The 20,039-nt window shown below is 40.3% G+C and overlaps 1 long non-coding RNA gene across 1 annotated transcript; it reads right to left on the bottom strand.

The window, feature by feature from the left end:
- Positions 1-313: 313 nt before the first annotated feature.
- LOC117517810 lies at positions 314-13,480 on the bottom strand. Its single transcript, XR_004562843.1, has 3 exons — positions 13,057-13,480; positions 10,792-10,793; positions 314-328 (listed from the first exon to the last, which is right to left on the bottom strand). It is a non-coding gene; the product is annotated as an uncharacterized LOC117517810 (long non-coding RNA).
- Between the last annotated feature and the right edge of the window lie 6,559 nt (positions 13,481-20,039).

A 20,039-nucleotide genomic window follows, 5' to 3' on the forward strand; every position in this document is an offset into this window, starting at 1 on the left:
TTGCACGTTTTAACTTTGTTTTTAATAGTTTTAACCTCCTCATTTGGGCCATGGAGGTTCAACATTGTCTTTTTTTTTTCTTGTAATAATACTTTCTACATTATCGCTTTTTTACTTACCATTTTAAGAACAGCTTGGTGAGAATGCCAAGCTACCTCAGTTAAGAAATGCACTTGTGCTGTAGCTTGGCCTAAGAAACCGTGAAGATGGCAAAGTTTTATTTAAAAGTTTAAACGTTTTTATTTCAAGAAATGGAACCCCATGTTTGTTCATGTTCGAAAAGACTTCACATAGATTGAAAAGGGGGTGTGTGCTCTGTATGAAAGTTCTGATTTTGGTAATTGAAATAAAGTTTGGAAGAAAAAAGTTCATTGTATATTTCATTATTGAAGTTTTATAATGGTGTAGAACAATGAAGAAAGGCATGTGTAGTTAAGTGATAAATTGTGACGACCTCAATTACCTTTTTGTAGTGCTGTGAATGTCACTGTTCAGCAAAAAGAGAAAGCTATGTTGGTAGAATGAGGAATTGAAAATAATGGATCACTCGCCTAACTAAGAATTTATAATTGGGACAACAGTGTTTTCATAGTTGACTTAATATATAGTTCATCATCGGCAAAACATAAGTCTTAGTGCAGACTGTTGCCTGCAAATTTTAAGTATTCTCAACTAATCTTTTTATACAGTGCACAGCGGGGGTTACGCCCTGCTGGACTAAATACTTTAGAAGCAGATAGCCGTCAAAACCTTTTGAGTTGTGAGTGATGAACACGTATTCTTTGAATTTTCTCGTTCTAAAATGTTTAAAGAAGCGGGCTACGCAGTCTGTCCCCATGCGCTCCAAAAATCACCCGTCTTTGTTACAGCGCTGACGTAAAACGGCACGTGTTCCCCGTTATTATCGACATACGTTTCAAAGTCATAAAAAACATATTTCTCTGAATGCATCTCTTCAGCTTTGAGCAGCGTCATATAGCAGAGGTGACCCTCGCTCGGCTCCTGGAGAGCCTCGCCGCATATATGACACCTCTTCTGCTTACACACGTGCGGAGTGCTGTTTTTAGAAAATGCTATGTAATACTCGCGTTTACATCGAGGGCATTTTTTTCTGTTATTACACACATTAACGAACTTACCGGCGAAAGGACGATACTTCGGTTGTTTATGCAGGCTGTAACAGGCGGGTGAGCGACACTTCTTGTTACATTCGCTGCAGAATACTGGGTTATTTTTCTCGTAACACTGCGTGGATTCACAAATTTTACAATATGACGGACAATTATGGGAGGCGGGGTTATTGTACCCCTCAAAGCAAAACTCACATATCTCACTCCCAAAAATCTCTTTAAATCGGTGATTCCGTAAAAATGATTATTAAACAGAAAAATGAAGAGTTTTCTGCTGCGCTGGTATTCCAGTTTGGAATTTTGTCAGCTTTCTCTCCCCTTCAGCTCTGAAAAACACCACAATTTTACAACCCAGAACGTTTTCAAATTTTCCCACCTGCTCTAAAGATACCGGCGTAGCAGCCGTTAATCCGACGCTAATTTGTAACGCCTACCCGCGCTGCTCCGCCTCGTGCGTAGTCAGGTGAGGATTCAATAATTGAATGAGGTTTATCACGAAACATAAACTGTTGTCAGGATTATACACGATATTAAGGCATTTGGATTTTTTCCTCAGAACCTCGTGATGGAGGAGGTCATCTATTCTGCGCTTCCCCGCGCCGTTCTGGTTGCGGATGACTTGGACCACTAATTCCAGAGACTCGTCGGATAAAACGTTGGAATTCGATTGTATCAATCGTTCTAGCAGATTTTGGAAGCCCGTCACATCGCCCGCGTCGTTATATGAGCTGATCAAAGCGGCCTCGTCGTAGACTGAGTCCCCACGAATCTCCATTTGGATAAAGTCCCCGGCCCTGGCGTGTGTTAAAGCCTTTTCGACCGAGTTCTGAAGAGTCCCAACGACGTTACGATAAAATTCCGCGTAGTCGGGAATTTCGTCGACGCGGTGGAAATTTAGAGGCTGCCTGATTTTGATATTGTTAAAACCGGTCTCCTGATGACGTTAGCAGCCCCACCGCCCATCATGGGAGAGTGTCGGCTGGACCCCGGTCATGCATCATCCCTGCCTTCCATCAAAACAGAGATTGCTGCGTTTATCGGGGTTAAACGAGCTCTGTTTAAAATCCCTTCTCCGTGCGCATTGCGCGGGGAGGGACTTCTTAAAGGTGAAAAAACACGCGCGTCGTTAGGCATTTGATTTAATTCATCCACCGCGGATTGGACGTGAGGATTAACTTCACACGCGAGGAGGTTTACGGCGTTATTTAGAGGAGTCAGACGTACCTGGTTCAACGCCGTGGGACTGGACTCGTCTGGAGGCGGGGTGTGCGGGGGGTCAGGGGGCTCTTCAGTATCAGACTGGACCGTCGAATTTATCGCGTTAACCGCAGAAATGATGTAGGGGTTAATTTCTTCCGATTCTCGTTCAGCCGCCAAATTGTTAAGAGCATCATTTAGCGGTGTTAAACGAACACGGCTTAAAAGTCTCTCTCCAGACTCGATGTTATTTCGAGGCGGTGAATTTAACGCCTCGGGTATTATTGAAGCGTTTAAATCCAATACACGTCCGAAGTTATTTTCCCGACCTGAATTCTCTCCTTCCATCTTTTAAAATCTGTACCAGGATGAATCTACCTCAAGAAAATCAATTAATATACCTCTTCAAAATGAATTCTCCCGTTCCATCGGAATAAGAAAAAAAAACAGAATACACATTTTCCAACAAGTTGCGAGATGAGATTAATCCCAGCTCAGAATATCTTCGAGCCTTGTGTCTCGGTGGAAAATAGATGGTCTCCCTCCACCGCGTGCTGAAAAAAAAAGAGAAAAACATTAGTTATTAAATATTTAAAATAAATAAATAAATAAACTCCGACTCCTTACCGTGTAAATCCGTGGATCGTTTTACGGTTCTCTGCCGCTGACCCGCTTCTCCACGGGCTGTAACAGAAAAAATCGGGTTATTCCAGAGTTTTAACCGTGATTTAATTTCGGTCAGTGTACTTACATCTGCGTGGTGAAGTCGGGGCTTCCAGCCTTCGAACTTCTTCAGGGGGCTCTGACTTGATTTCTAGAATTAAAATAAATAAATAAATAAAAAGCAGCACCCTCGCAAGCAGATATTCTGTAATATTTTAAATATATTACAGAGGCCGGGTCCGAATGCACTCTGGAGCGTCTGCGTGGTTTTGTCTAAAAAAGACACAGTTTCAGACCGCGTGCATCATTTAAAAACAGTCATTTCTATCAAAAAAGATTACTTAAATCACTTACCCTGAAAGCTGATGTGGTTTTCGCACTCTGCTCGAAGACAAGAAAACTTAATTAAACAACATGGTTTTTTAGGACCAGGGGATTTTTTTTTTTTACCGCAAATTAATTCTATTTTATACCCATTGCAGGGTCCAGACGCCTTCACTCTTCACCGGTCGTAGTGGAAATGAGCGGTGACTCCTTCCCACAGGGGGACGTGACTGAGAAGAAACTTTGTTTTTTCCGCCTTCATCACCTCGGGCGGCATCAGCGATCAGCGGGTGTCCCGCAGCCCCTGATCGACCGGGTAATATCTTAAAAGAAACTGCATCTATCGTGACTAAGAATAAGCTTTGTTTTTCCGTCTTCAAACAAGCCCAGCGAACGACCCCGTCATCAGGAAATCGGATGTAATAAAACATTCAAGCTTCAACCAAAGATTCAAGCTTCTCTACTATGTTATAAAAGACCATCCGGCGTGACACCCCCGCTGCGCAGGTCTCACACACACACACACACACACACACACACACACACACACACACACACACACACACACACACACACACACACACACACACACACACACACACGCACACACACCCCCAAACAGACACACACGCACACAGCTAGCGTCTGCAACAGGTATTATAGCCGTGGGGTCATGTTTCCGTGAAGAGCTCTATGCGTGGGTATTTGACCGTCTTGCTGCAAAGACTTACAGCCGTTACAGCCGAGAGACAGTTATTTTTAACCCTTCTTTAATTTAAGAATTAACAGAAAAGGAGACGCATTAATTTAAGAATTAAAAAATATTAAAGGGGTATTAAAATATTCGTGTTTAATCATTAAATTGAAGAAAACTTCCCATAATTGTGCAAAAGATACAGGTATTTTTTAATCCTTCTTTAATTGAGGCATTAAAAACCATAAAAGGACGCGTTTTAATTTAAGAATTAAAAAATATTAAAGGGGTATTAAATATTAGACACTGATTTATGTTTAATTATTTCAGAATTAGTTAATTCTTTAATACATTAAAAAAGATCTAGGTATTTTTTAATCATTCTTTAATTCATGAAATAAAATGACATTAGAATACTAGGTGGGAGGGGAGGTAGGGCTTGGAGGCGGAGCTTGGGGCGGGGTTAGGGGAGGTGCTAGGGGCGGGGCTAGGAGGCGGGACTAGATGAGAGGTTAGGGGCGTGGCTTAGGGGGCGGGACATAGTGACATAGTCGATTCTGAGTGGCTGTGACATCATAAGGGCCCGGGATTAGGGGCGGGGCTTAGTGATTGGCTGACAGGGCCATAAATCAGTTTTTGACATAAGGTCGCTCAGTTTACTCTCTCTGGTACTTCAGGTTTCATTCAAAAGTCTATTTACACAATAGTATAAACACTAAAATGACTCTTACAGAATTTACAGCCATTGGTAAAGAATTTTATTTGGGGTGTGTCATTTTCCTCGCCTGCATAGTGCGGAGAAATAGTTGGAGAATAAACCCGGGTGAGGTCTGGTTATTAACTAGAACTGATTCATGATGTCTGCTGCTATACCTGTAAGGTCAGAGGTCAAACCATTAGTGGTGACAGAAGTTGATGGTGGACGTGGAACAAGGAGTGTCTTAAAGGTGAACAACATTTTTCCTGAATTAGCAGCGTTTCTGATTCTGTCATCAAGACAATTTGGCAGCAGAAATGCTGGAAGATCAACATGACAGAAGAGACGGACATGAACTGAGGATAACAGGGTGTCCAGATTTACAACGCTGCCGTTCAGCTGCTCTGATCCAGGTTTCTGACAGCTTCAGTCAGCTGGATGTTGGCTCCTCCTCCTCTGCATGGACAGACACACCCACCATAATGTGTCAGCTGTGTTCTGTGGTCATTCTGTAAAACACTCCTGCATTACATTGATGCAGCTCTATGACATCATATTAAAATGTTGCCAATCAAGCCTCTGTGAGGGTGATCACCTTTGACCTTTGCATCATATTAGAAAAATCCTTTTACCAAAAAATTCATGGTTTTCGGGTTCGGCAGTGGTCACTTTCAACAGCAGAAAATCAGCCGATCCTGTTTTTAATGATAAACTGTCCAGACACAAACTCTGAATGTGTCTCTGGATGAGTCTCACACAGTTGGATCATGTCCTTTACATGGACTGAGAGCCACGTGGCATCATGGGTGTGGTCAAGAGCAAACATCCAAGGCAGAAGTAGAGTCAGTACTTGTATATCCAACTCAAAGTCAGCCTACCTCTATGACCTCATAAAGAGCAGCATGTGAATCTCCAGGGTCAGTGTTTGGAGCCAGTAGTCAAAGTGAACACTTGCTTCAGCTTGTTGTTGACCCCATATTGACGTCTGGGGGTGTTGTACTTATCAGAAATGAGTTTCTCATGTCCAGAAACATGGAAATACATATTTGGTTTACATTTCTATCACATTTAGATCCTAAGATTCACCCGTCTCTAATTTCATGTTCAGAAATTAGATATTCCCCAGGTCAATGACCTCTAGCTGATCCAAGAGGTCAAACCACATCTTAAAGCTTCTGTCATCAAGAACAAACCCTGAAAGTTTCATGTTTTCATTCTGTGCACAACTGTCACGATTAACAGCCCCACTAACTTTTTTTTTTATTGAAGAGCATCATGTAGAAGAATGAACCTGTTCGCACTTTTATTGTGACTTGTTTGTAAAACACACAAACAAAAACCGAGACAAATGACACTTGATCCATGATACATTTAAACTTTGTTACATTTTATAAATTCATTCATTAACATCAAGGAAGTGATTTAAACTTGGTTGATCTGTAAATTGTGTTGCCAGAGTCACGGTTCAGTTTGACGTAAAAGAGAAGCAGTAAAATTAAGAACTGTGCACCATTTTCTCTGAGACACAAACAGCAGTTGAACAACACAGACAGTTGGACTCAACATTGTTTGGTTTTTAATTTGCCCTGTAGATCTATGACCCATTTACACAAATTAATTTGTACTGATTCAGATATGAATTAACACTTAATTACTGACAAAGTTTTAAGTTAAATGGTTGAAAAAGGTTGTCAAATATTACAGTGGAAACCCTTTAGAGAGACAAATGTTCAGTTTTTGTTGTCCATACTTCAGTTCTCAGGCCAAAGTCATTTTTATGACACAGCTGACATACGTTTAATAGAAAATTTTTTAATAAATATGAAGCGGTGTGTGAAGAAGAATTCAGTCCAGCAAACTGTCTGTCTCCATCTGTGAGGTATCCCTGTTTACCATTTGGTTTGTACTGGAACATAACTGCATTTATATAAAAAATCCCTCATATTAACAACAGCTTCTTCTCAACAGTAACAGTTGTTACTATTAAGATGAAATAATTTCAGTTGTCAGTATGTTTGTTTCTTCAGGAAATGTAGCAACCAAGTCAAGTTTAACCAATCAGAACCTTCAATTTGTGGACCCTTTTCACACCAAAATCTGTTAATTTGACATAATCGAGGGGAAGCTGTGAACACATGAAAACAAAACCTTTAAAATGGGTTAAAATAATTTCAAGAAACTTTTCTTTAATTACAAGGGGGTGTCTTTATTAATAAAATCAAATCAGCACAAAGCAGAAAAAAGTCAGAAAAAAAGTTTAATATAACACCAAAGAAAATACTTAAAATCTGAAAAATGACATATTTTACAAAAAAAAAGAAAGAAAATGATTGAAATTTAAAAACAGCCTAACAGTCAAAATATTTCAAAATCACTAAACAAATTTTAATTCAAAATGGATTAAAATCAGAAAAAGTAATTAAAACAAATGTGTTTTTAAAAGCAATGGAATCATCAGAAATTTGTTTAAAACTTTCAGTATCAATGTTCCAAACGTAAAACTTCGCACCCTCATGAAAATGATGAATCTTAATAAAATTCTGTCTGTCAAAACCTAAAACTACACTCAAAAATATAAACGCAACACTTTTGTTTTTGCTCCCATTTTGTATGAGATGAACTCAAAGATCTAAAACTTTTTCCACATTCACAATATCACCATTTCCCTCAAATATTGTTCACAAACCAGTCTAAATCTGTGACAGTGAGCACTTCTCCTTTGCTGAGATAATCCATCCCACCTCACAGGTGTGCCATATCAAGATGCTGATTAGACACCATGATTAGTGCACAGGTGTGCCTTAGACTGCCCACAATAAAAGGCCACTCTGAAAGGTGCAGTTTTGTTTTATTGGGGAGGGATACCAGTCAGTATGTGGTGTGACCACCATTTGCCTCATCTCCTTCGCATAGAGTTGATCAGGTTGTCAATTGTGGCCTGTGGAATGTTGGTCCACTCCTCTTCAATGGCTGTGCAAAGTTGCTGGATATTGGCAGGAACTGGTACACGCTGTCGTATACGCCGGTCCAGAGCATCCCAAACATGCTCAATGGGTGACATGTCCGGTGAGTATGCCGGCCATGCAAGAACTGGGACATTTTCAGCTTCCAAGAATTGTGTACAGATCCTTGCAACATGGGGCCGTGCATTATCCTGCTGCAACATGAGGTGATGTTCTTGGATGTATGGCACAACAATGGGCCTCAGGATCTCGTCACGTTATCTCTGTGCATTCAAAATGCCATCAATAAAATGCACCTGTGTTCTTCGTCCATAACAGACGCCTGCCCATACCATAACCCCACCGCCACCATGGGCCACTCGATCCACATTGACATCAGAAAACCACTCACCCACACGACGCCACACACGCTGTCTGCCATCTGCCCTGAACAGTGTGAACCGGGATTCATCCGTGAAGAGAACACCTCTTCAACGTGCCAAACGCCAGCGAATGTGAGCATTTGCCCACTCAAGTCGGTTACGACGATGAACTGGAGTCAGGTCGAGACCCCGATGAGGACAACAAGCATGCAGATGAGCTTCCCTGAGACGGTTTCTGACAGTTTGTGCAGAAATTCTTTGGTTATGCAAACCAATTGTTTCAGTAGCTGTCTGAGTGGCTGGTCTCAGACGATCTTGGAGGTGAACATGCTGGATGTGGAGGTCCTGGGCTGGTGTGGTTACACGTGGTCTGCAGTTGTGAGGCTGGTTGGATGTACTGCCAAATTCTCTGAAACGCCTTTGGAGACGGCTTATGGTAGAGAAATGAACATTCAATACACGAGCAACAGCTCTGGTTGACATTCCTGCTGTCAGCATGCCAATTGCATGCTCCCTCAAATCTTGCGACATCTGTGGCATTGTGCTGTGTGATAAAACTGCACCTTTCAGAGTGGCCTTTTATTGTGGGCAGTCTAAGGCACACCTGTGCACTAATCATGGTGTCTAATCAGCATCTTGATATGGCACACCTGTGAGGTGGGATGGATTATCTCAGCAAAGAAGTGCTCACTATCACAGATTTAGACTGGTTTGTGAACAATATTTGAGGGAAATGGTGATATTGTGTATGTGGAAAAAGTTTTAGATCTTTGAGTTCATCTCATACAAAATAGGAGCAAAACCAAAAGTGTTGCGTTTATATTTTTGTTGAGTGTAGATGCACGTTATTCAACACACACTGGATCAGAACAGAACCGGATGTTTAATGGCCAAGTTGTTACATTGACTCTAACTCCTGTTAAAATATGTACAGTAGTGTTCAGAATAGTAGTGCTATGTGACTAAAAAGATTAATCCAGGTTTTGAGTATATTTCTTGTTACATGGGAAACAAGGTACCAGTAGATTCTCACAAAACCAACAAGACCAAGCATTCATGATATGCACACTCTTAAGGCTATGAAATTGGGCTATTAGTAAAAAAAAAAAAAAAAAGTAGAAAAGGGGGTGTTCATAATAATAGTAGCATCTGCTGTTGATGCTACAAACTCAAAACTATTATGTTCAAACTGCTTTTTAAAGCAATCCTGTGAATCACTAAACTAGTATTTAGTTGTATAACCAGTTTTTTATGATTTCTTCACATCTGCGAGGCATTTAGTTGGTTTTGAACCAAGATTTTGCTCGTTTGCTAGTGTGCTTGGGGTCATTGTCTTGTTGAAAGACCCATTTCAAGGACATGACCTCTTCAGCATAAGGCAACATGACCTCAAGTATTTTGACATATCCAAACTGATCCATGATACCTGGTATGTGATATATAGGCCCAACACCATAGTAAGAGAAACATGCCCGTATCATGATGCTTGCACCACCATGCTTCCCTGTCTTCACTGTGCAATATTACTCTCAGTCCACAAAATATTCCTCCATTTCTCTTTAGGCCAGTTGTGTTCTTTGGCAAATTGTAACCTCTTCTGCACGTCTTTTATTTAACAGAGGGACTTTGCGGGGGATTCTTGCAAATAAATGTTTCACACAGACGTCTTCTGTCACAGCACTTGCAGGTAACTCCAGACTGTCTTTGATCATTCTGGAGCTCATCAATGGGTGAGCCTTTGCCATTCTGGTTATTCTTCTATTCATTTTGATGGTTGTTTTCCATTTTCTTCCACGCGTTTTTTTTTTTTGTCCATTTTAAAGCATTGGAGATCATTGTAGATGAACAGCCTATAATTTTTTGCACCTGCGTATAAGTTTTCCCCTCTCCAATCAACTTTTTAATCAAACTACTTCTTCTGAACAATGTCTTGAACGCCACATTTTCCTCAGGCTTTCAAAGAGAAAAGCATGTTCAACAGGTGCTGGCTTCATCCTTAAATAGCCGACTGCGTCCGATGATGGTAATATTTGCTGTTTTGGTTCCTGCACATTCTTGCTATGTGTGACGGGCGGTTAAGTATGAAGATGAGACAAGAACAATTTTAATGACAAACCATCCAGTCATCACCCGCTTCCCCAAAAATGTTACCTGACTCACCTTTGCAGGACCTGCTGTGCGCATGCTGCACGTGCACACCTTTCCAGCACTCACACACTCAACAGGTGTCAGATTTAACATCAATGTTTCTTTGTTTTGGTGAGTTTATTAGATCAGAGAATCCAGCAGTAACTTGAAGTCCCCCACCCATCCCGTTCCCCCACACGCACATTTTGATGGACCTTCTGCAGGACGGAGGTAGAAGATGACGAGTTGTCCGTCCCCAAGAAATCAATCAATCAATTTTTTTATATAGCACCAAATCACAACAAACAGTTGCCCCAAGGCGCTTTATATTGTAAGGCAAGGCCATACAATAATTATGTAAAACCCCAACGGTCAAAACGACCCCCTGTGAGCAAGCACTTGGTTACAGTGGGAAGGAAAAACTCTCTTTTAACAGGAAGAAACCTCCAACAGAACCAGGCTCAGGGAGGGGCAGTCTTCTGCTGGGACTGGTTGGGGCTGAGGGAGAGAACCAGGAAAAAGACATGCTGTGGAGGGGAGCAGAGATCGATCACTAATGATTAAATGCAGAGTGGTGCATACAGAGCAAAAAGAGAAAGAAACAGTGCATCATGGGAACCCCCCAGCAGTCTACGTCTATAGCAGCATAACTAAGGGATGGTTCAGGGTCACCTGATCCAGCCCTAACTATAAGCTTTTGCAAAAAGGAAAGTTTTAAGCCTAATCTTAAAAGTAGAGAGGGTGTCTGTCTCCCTGATCTGAATTGGGAGCTGGTTCCACAGGAGAGGAGCCTGAAAGCTGAAGGCTCTGCCTCCCATTCTACTCTTACAAACCCTAGGAACTACAAGTAAGCCTGCAGTCTGAGAGCGAAGCGCTCTATTGGGGTGATATGGTACTACGAGGTCCCTAAGATAAGATGGGACCTGATTATTTTAAATTCTATTCTAGAATTAACAGGAAGCCAATGAAGAGAGGCCAATATGGGTGAGATATGCTCTCTCCTTCTAGTCCCCGTCAGTACTCTAGCTGCAGCATTTTGAATTAATTGAAGGCTTTTTAGGGAACTTTTAGGACAACCTGATAATAATGAATTACAATAGTCCAGCCTAGAGGAAATAAATGCATGAATTAGTTTTTCAGCATCACTCTGAGACAAGACCTTTCTGATTTTAGTGATATTGCGTAAAGGCTTCAGTGAACAGATTGAACCATGTGCTGCTGCTGAAATTGAAGATGTCAACTTGTCACATGACCTACCTACTGGAGCATGAGCCTGATGGAAGCCCCGCCCTCAAAACATGTCAGGTGTTGACAAATTGTTCTTTGGTGTTAATTGAGATTTGTAGATATTTTTAAATGGTTTAGGTATTCTTATGTTACTCTCTCTCTCTCTCAATTTCTTATATTCCCAAGTATTCGCATGTGGAATCTTGAGCCAAATCTTCAATGTAGCTCCCTTCCTCCAACTGTATGTTTTCTGCTGCTTTCTTTTTACCCCCTCTGATTGCACATTTAGAACATTTATCCAGTCCAAATTCCATACCAATGTCCACGGTGACGCTATCAACTTCCTCCACTAGCCGAATGAGTTCCTGCTCCGAGTTAGCACAGATCTTCAAGTCGTCTATAAATAAGAGCTGGTTCACCCACTTCCCGATGTTTCCTACCTCTGCCTCTATTTAAGTCATACCCGATGTCATGCTCCTTCAGGATGTTGCTGAGCAGTTCTATGGTTAAGCAGAATAAAAGTGGTGAGAGGCTGTCTCCCTGAAATATCCCTCTCTGAACTCGGATGTCTGGGATTGTTATTTGTCCCTCTGTGTGATTTAGGGTGATGGTGGTGTTCCACTTGTTCATTTGTGCTCGCAGGAAAGATCTTATTTCCTCAATGATGTTGTAGAGTTCGAAGCACCTCGTGATCCAGGAGTGTGGCACGCTGTTAAATGCCTTTTTTGTAATCAATCCAAGCCATGCTGAGGTTTCGCCTCCTTTTTTCCCCAGTCCTCCAGTACAGCTTTGTTTATGAGTAACTGGTCTTTAGCTCCTCATCTTTTTCTGAAACAACCTTTCTGTTCATTTTCCAGGTAGCCACCAGTGTCAAGATGTTCATAAATGGCATCAGGTATGATTCCTGTCAGCCATTTGGATGTTGTTGTTAGGCAGCAGTTGGGTCTGTACTTGTTGGGTAGCTGTGTTTCTTTGGTCTTTGGAAGTAGGCTTGTGTTCCCAGTTGTTAGCCCCTCTGGTGTGTCCTCTTCTCCATTCAATGTTTTTGTGAAGGCCATGGCACAGTGGTGGTGAAAGGCTGTCAGCATATTCAACCAAAAATTTGGATTTTGTTGATGCCAGGTGCTTTGAAGTTATTGTATTCACTCATTTTCTTTCTGATCTCCTCTTCAGTGATTACAATTGCTGACATTTGCTGTTTGTCTTTGTTTTTCTGTTATTTCAATCCACTCTGTGTCCTGGTGTTGTTTTGGGTCTTCAAAGAGTGGTCTCCAGAATTTTTCAACTTCTTCTCTCAGGTGGCTGTTAGCCTGGGTTTTTTTTTTTTTTTTTGCAAATTGTTTGTTTATCAGTTTTGGTTGTATTTTCTTGTCTTTATTCCGAATTTGTGTAGCAAAAGCTTTCACTAAAGCTTGATGTTCAGCCAGCCTCCCACCCAGTTGTTCATCTTCAACATTGTATTTTCTTTTAATGCGATTTAGTTTTTTAAGGAGATTCCTTTTATGGTTTTGGCCTCTCAAAAATGTTGTCATTTGGGAGATCTCTGCTCTTCGGTGGCTGATTTTCTGTTGTAATGTCTTTTTCTATTGTGGCACAGTACTCTTTTTCTTGATTCTGGTCCCCCCTCTTCTCTCCAAATCATGTGGAGCTATTTGACTTTTATGTACCATACTGCTCCATAATTTACATAGTTTTAATCTGTCAGTGTGGTTCCTTCTGGGACCAGTCTGGCCAATCCCAGGTTAACTTTCTGTAGTATACTTTTGAACTTTTTCTCCTTTAATTTGGTCAGTTGTGGACGCACTTTCATGTCCATTCTCCTCGTTTCCTCAATCTTGTTAACGAATTCCTCTTCTAATTTTCACTGCTGTGGGTCTGGGTGAATCTGTATATTGTTTTCTGGTTGAGGTGGTGAATGACTCCTAATTTGTTGGGGTGGTGGATAACTCCACTTTTGCTGTTGTGGTGTGTCTTTGGTTTTTCATTCATCTTTGATGTCTTTTTAGTAGAATGCAATGGCCCCAAACCTGGGGTCTAAAGTTGCACCCTAGGCTCTATAGTTATCCTAACCAGATCTGGCATTGTATCCGAGGGCTCTCCTGTATGACTTCTCATGTGTCTGTTCAGGTGGCTCTTTTGTCCAAATCTTTTACCACACTCAGAACAGACAAATGGTTTTTGCCCTGTATGCATTATCATGTGAGTGTTCAGGTTGCTCTTTCGTCCAAATCTTTTACCACACTCAGAACAGACAAATGCTTTTTGCCCTGTATGAATTATCATGTGTGTGTTCAGAACACCCTTTTGCCCAAATCTTTTACCACATCCAGAACAGACAAATGCTTTTTGACCTGTATGAATTATCATGTGTGTGTTCAGGTGACTCTTCCGGCCAAATCTTTTACCACACTCAGAACAGACAAATGCTTTTTGCCCTGTATGGATTATCATGTGTGTGTTGAGGGAGCTCTTTAGCCCAAATCTTTTACCACACTCAGAACAGACAAATGCTTTTTGCCCTGTATGAATTATCATGTGTTTGCTCAGGTTGCTCTTTAGTCCAAATCTTTTACCACACTCAGAACAGACAAATGCTTTTTGCCCTGTATGAATTATCATGTGTTTGTTCAGGTTGCTCTTTAGTCCAAATCTTTTACCACACTCAGAACAGACAAATGCTTTTTGCCCTGTATGAATTATCATGTGTGTGTTTAGGTGGCTCTTGAGCCCAAATCTTTTACCACACTCAGAACAGCCAAATGGTTTTTGTCCTGTCTGAATTCTAATTTGTTTGTTCAGAGTGCCCTTCTGTTTTTTACTCTGATCAGAACAGCTAAAAGGTTTTATGCTTGCTTGCCTCTCCTTGTGTTGCTCTGAGTTGTTCACGTGACCAGATGCTTTTCCATATTTAGAGCCTTTAAATTGTTTCTCATCAGTGTTGCCTGAACGAACAATGTTTTTTTGATAGTTAAAACCTGACTGAAGTTCTCTGGTCTGTTTCCAGTCATAACTGTCATCAGTCTCAGCTCCAGAACTGTCTGAACTCCTGCCACTTGTATCTGGTTGTAAATGACTGTGTGGACCCGAGTTGCTGGATGGTTGTGGTCCTCCATTGCCTTCTCCATCAGCTTCTGCTGTCAGTATTCTGTGTACAGATGAGCTGCTGGCTACAGGCTCAGCCTCTGTGCTCTCATCACTTCGGCTTTGATGAAACTGTGATGACTCTGGTTTTTCATCATCATTTTCACTCTTCACAGGGACGGCAGTGAAACCAAACTTGGTGAGATCTGCCGCCTCCAGCTGCTGAAGCTCCTCTTCCTGCTGACTTATCCACAGCTTCTCTTCTTCTTTAATGTCCTCCTGGTCAACACTCAGATTCCATTCCTGATGTTCAGGGAGAGTTTCTTCTTTCATCACCAACAAAGGCTGCATGTCTGCAAAGAAACAAATTAACAATAAATGTTAGAACAACTCTCATTAAAATAAAGTAGCTGAGTGGTGAGTCTGACCTGATGACAGTAATACCCCCGTCACGCACCATCGCAGTATGCACGGCGATGGCCATGCAGCCAGGCTGGCCCATCTGTGATTACCCATGTGATCTTTGTTACTAGCCAGCTGGCAAGGCAAATGTCATGTCCACCCCATTATAGTAATAATAGTCCACATGATGTGGTGTCATTCCACCCACCCACGTTAAGTGGCCAGGGACAGCTGGACACGTGGACCCTCTGTGTGGATGACCGGCGTGTTCATGATGTGAGCGCATTGGATATTCATGTCTGTGCAGATCAGAGCTGCTCCAGGCAGGTGGCCCACAGCAGCCATGAACTTCACTGGCCTGCGCTCTGGTCAGTGAGCACGCAAGGGATGGATGTTTTTCTTTTTATAGCCTCTCTTTCTTCCTCTCTCTCTTTTGCAAACCCACATTTCTGCACACTTCCACATTTACACTTGCAGGAAAGTGACGTCATCATTTTCAGTTTTTCGACTCCCTTTGTCCAAGATCAACGGGACTTTGAATTCAAGGTAACCAAAAGGATTCTGGTGGCAGTGAGTTGTGGATTCTGGCACGTAGCGGTTTGCTTTATTTTGATCCAACACTTGGCACTAAAAGGTCAACATCAGTAACCTGTTGTACAAGAGCAGCTCTGGTTATGAGCAGACAAAGAATAATTATCTTTGCTCCCAGAATTTATTCATCACTGCAATATTAATTCAAATCAACATGACTTCAATAATAAAATCCATTATTTTGTGCAGCTTTCAATAACAACTAAAGCTACGGATCTTTTCCTTGGTAACATTAATAGGCGGCTTTGCTACCAGGCGTAACATGTCGACCCAAATAGAATAAATAAATAAAATAATTTAATTAAACTCAATTTATTTGTCTTGTGCCAAATCACAACATAGTCGCCCCAAGGCACAGCTCACAGTAACAGAAAGCAGTATGAAGTCCTATGTTTTAGATCAAACTTAAGTTTAAACTAAAGTTCAAGGCTTAAAGGATTGTTGCATTTATTGTGGACCGCCTGTGACACCCAGAACCGTGTCTGGCAGTAAAGAAGAATTGATCACTCTCGCATACACAGCATCCGCCCATCAGCTTAATTAAATAAACTGGCATTAGACCTTATTTTGCAGAAATTCAGAGGAAATCTGATTTCACTTCTTGCTTTCTTTTTTTGAAACAGTCAGGGTTATTTAACAGAATGTATCAGGTCAGAATTTACTTCCTCTTCCATGCTCCAGTCTAGTATTGGCAGTAATGCACCAGTGGATTAGTTCCCAACCACCATTAAAAAGAAACAGAGATTAAATATATATTGTATTTTCTTTTGCACATTTTCACCTTTTCTTTTCCTTTAACAAAATTGATTATCACAATTTTGTTTGATAAGATGACTAACAGTACTAACCGCAAGAACCATAATCATTTTCATATTTTTGGCTTCCCTCATCCTAACTGACCTAACTTTAAATCGATAACCCCAAACAGACTCGGTAATGCCTGAGCTTAGACATTACATTAAAAAACGATATTTCTTCACATCCTGCTGTAGGGATGTGAAGAAATGAGAAAAATGAGAATATATGAATTGGGGCTGCCACAAACGATTACTTTGATAGTCAACGATTATTTTTGCGATTAAGTCGACTAGTCGGATCATACGTAATTTCCTAAATTTAAGGTCTGCGCATTTTTCGAGAAACGTCAGGGGATGAAAACATGAACATTTCCAAATCAGTGACTATTTCTTAGACTTCATTTACATCAATCATTCAGAAATACAAACAGTGTGGTACTTTATAGCAAATCTGTGTCAGGTAGGCAGTTCTCAAAAAAAAAAGTCCATGCTGGAAGGAGACAAGTGAGGGAAGCCACCAAGAGAATTTGAAGAACTTCTGGCTTCTGTGAGTGGAGAAACTGGGAATAGTGCAACATTTTACATATAGTCCCAACTTGTTCTGATTTGTGGTTGTTTCTGTTGCATTTCTGAAATTACAGAACTGCGATAAAGAAAAGTGTGAACATTTTATTGTGTTTTAAAACTCTGTGGAGCAAACGCAAACACCAAACTCTTATAAAGAGGGAAAAAATACACGGACATGTGCAGGAAAACTTTGATATAAACTGAACAGAACAATGCAGGCTGATTTGACTCCCGATATTTTTTTTGTATAAATAAATCAGAATAAAATAAGAGGCAACTCACTTTTAAATAAATAAAACATATCTGCAGCTTATAATAACTTTGAAAAATAACAAAAATCAGCAGTTTGTATTTTTATTCTGACTCCAGTTCATTTTAGTGTGATGAAGTCATCCTTTTTTCTCCTCATCAGTCACATTTTATGATTGAACAATACATTAAGCTCAAGATAGAACAAATAGATACCTTTGGAAAATAACAGCTGTTAAAGTTCAGAGTTCTCACCTGCTTTTTGTGATCTGCATCTCTGAACATCACTGCACAGCTTCTCCACGTCAAGGTTTTTTTAAACCTGTGTATGCGTAATTTTTGCTCAGTTCATTTATATATTCTCATTTGTAAAGGATTTTTTAATGGATATTTGACTGTTTATTTCATCTCATGATCTTATAAATTCAGTATATGATGTGTGAACGGTGTGAACAGAATGGTGCAGTTGGACCCACACGGGTAGAGAAAGTGCAAAGAGAAGTAAAGGCAGCTCCCCAGTTTTGTTTTTAACATGTTCACTCGGGTTAAAATCCTCTCTCTCTGCTCCGCGCTCGCTGTCTCATGTGCACCGATGGTTCTCAGCAGAATGTAAAGTCTTGCCTCCGTTCAAGAATCTCCCTCCCCCACTCCTTCCCTCGCAGTGTGCAGCTGGTTGACTCCGCACACACACACCTTCGGTAAACTGCGCATTTTAGACGGCTTTGAACAAGACGGTCACTGTTTTAATCGCCCGTCTTTCACAAAATTGTACATCCATATGACGGCAGGACAGCTCGCTGCCTAAAACTATGAACTGAGAGAAAAACGACTTAAATAAAATAAACAACTCGTCGACTACTAAATTAATTGTCGATGGTTTCAGTAGTCCATGTAGTCGTGACTAGTCGACTACTTGTGGCAGCCCTAATATGAATGAACATATTAAAAATCACACATACTTGTTAAAAAAACAAACGAACTTCAAAACAGGTGAGAACTCTGAATGTCAATAAGCTGTTATTTTCCAAAGATATTAATTAGATTTTGAGCTTAATGTAGTCTTTTATGTTCTAGCACATAACATGACCGAATGACTTCATCACACTAAAATTAATTTGAGTCAGAATAAAAATGCAAGCTGCTGATTTTTATGTTATTTTTCAAGCTGCAGCTATACGTTTTATTTATTTCAAAGAAAGTCACCTCTTACTTTATTATAAAAAAAATAAAAAAACACTGGAGTCAAATCAGTCTGTGTTGTTCAGTTTTTCCTGCACATGTATTTTTTCCTTCTTTTTAAGAGTTTGGTGTTTGCATTTATTCTAGAAAGTATCATAAATAAATAAATAAATAAATAAATAAATAAAATGTTACTTTTGTTTGTACCAGTTCTGTAATTTAAAAAATGCAACAGAAAACCACAAATCAGGAAAATTTGACTATATGTAAAATGAAGCTAAAAATAAAAAAGTTGCACTACTCCCAATTTCTCCACTCACAGCCACAAAAGCCAAAAAAATCTTCCAGAGTTGTGTCTTGGTGGCTTCCCTCACTTGTCTTATTCCAGCATGGACATTTAGTTTTTGAGAAGTGCCTACATGAACAGATTTACCATAAAGTACCATACTGTTTATATTTCTGAATGATTGATGTAAATGAAGTCTAAGAAATATTCAGTGACTTGGAAATGTCCGTGTATTCATCACCTGACATTTCTCAAGAAAACTGTTATAAAAAAGATTCATTCTTACATTTAGAATAAACTGCCCTGCTCTAACCTTTTTTTTTTAACTTTCTAGGAATGGATATATATTAAATAAAAGAATGCTGACCTCACAAAACATGAAATATGTTGGTTTCATACAGTCTGCAGTTACAGAAATAGAAGTCAAAATGTCAGGATCATTGTAGAGTTCCCACCACATTTTTCATATCATCCAAACTTTTCTGATTTGGGGTTGTAAAAAACAAACAACAACAAAAAAACAAAATATGCATATATAGTTGAACTGTATATAGAAAAACTTTAAGATGGGCTATCTTTATTCATTCTTCTTAAAGGTCAAATATGTTTTGAGGATCTAGAAGAATTTTATTTGTGAAAGACGGGACAAAAATGCCGCTTTTGACAGCAAAGGTTGCAGACCCCTGAACAAGACTGATCCCAAATATGAGTAAATTAAGTACTTTTATTTATTTTTGGTGTTTTTTGTGGCATTTTGGAAGTGTAAGAATGCACTCCATCTTTAAACCGGTTCATGTACTTGTATCGCTATTTTTTCTAAATTTTCATGAAGGAGGCCCCCGGACCGCTACGGGTTTGGTATGTGCAACGCTGGTCGGCGCATAAAATTTTGGACACCCTGATTTCTTTTTGGACACTCAAAAGTTCAATTACTGTCTAAAAATATGCTTGAAGCTACTGCAGATAGTTCATGAGAGATCACTTATACCCCATCACACATGCGCCAACTGAGGCCGAATTGCGTCAGAATGACACATCTGGCCACAATCGGGAAATATTGACTTGTGGTCTGAAGACCAACGGACGGCAGTCTGTGAGCATCTACATATTTGGTCCCATTCGCTCGGCTGTACCGAGTGTGTTGCACATGTTCAAAACACTCTTAGCACCATCGAGATGGAATGCACATCTGACGGCGGCCTATATGCAGTTTTTGCATCATCTGATCGCAGTCTACAGTTGTGCTCAAAAGTTTACATACCCTGGCAGAAGTTTAGTTTTTTGGCCGTTCTTCAGAGAATATGAATGATAACACAAATACTTTCTTTTACTCATGGTTAGTGGTTGGGTGAAGCCATTTATTGTCAAACAACTGTGTTTACTCTTTTGAACTCATAATGACAAAACAAACTACCCAAATGATCCTGATCAAAAGTTTACATACTCCTTTTCTTAATACCACGCTACCATTGACATTAACGCTTGTCCGATTGTCCGGGACAA

The sequence above is a fragment of the Thalassophryne amazonica genome, chromosome 9 (assembly GCF_902500255.1).
Source record: "Thalassophryne amazonica chromosome 9, fThaAma1.1, whole genome shotgun sequence".
Classification (NCBI taxonomy): domain Eukaryota; kingdom Metazoa; phylum Chordata; class Actinopteri; order Batrachoidiformes; family Batrachoididae; genus Thalassophryne; species Thalassophryne amazonica.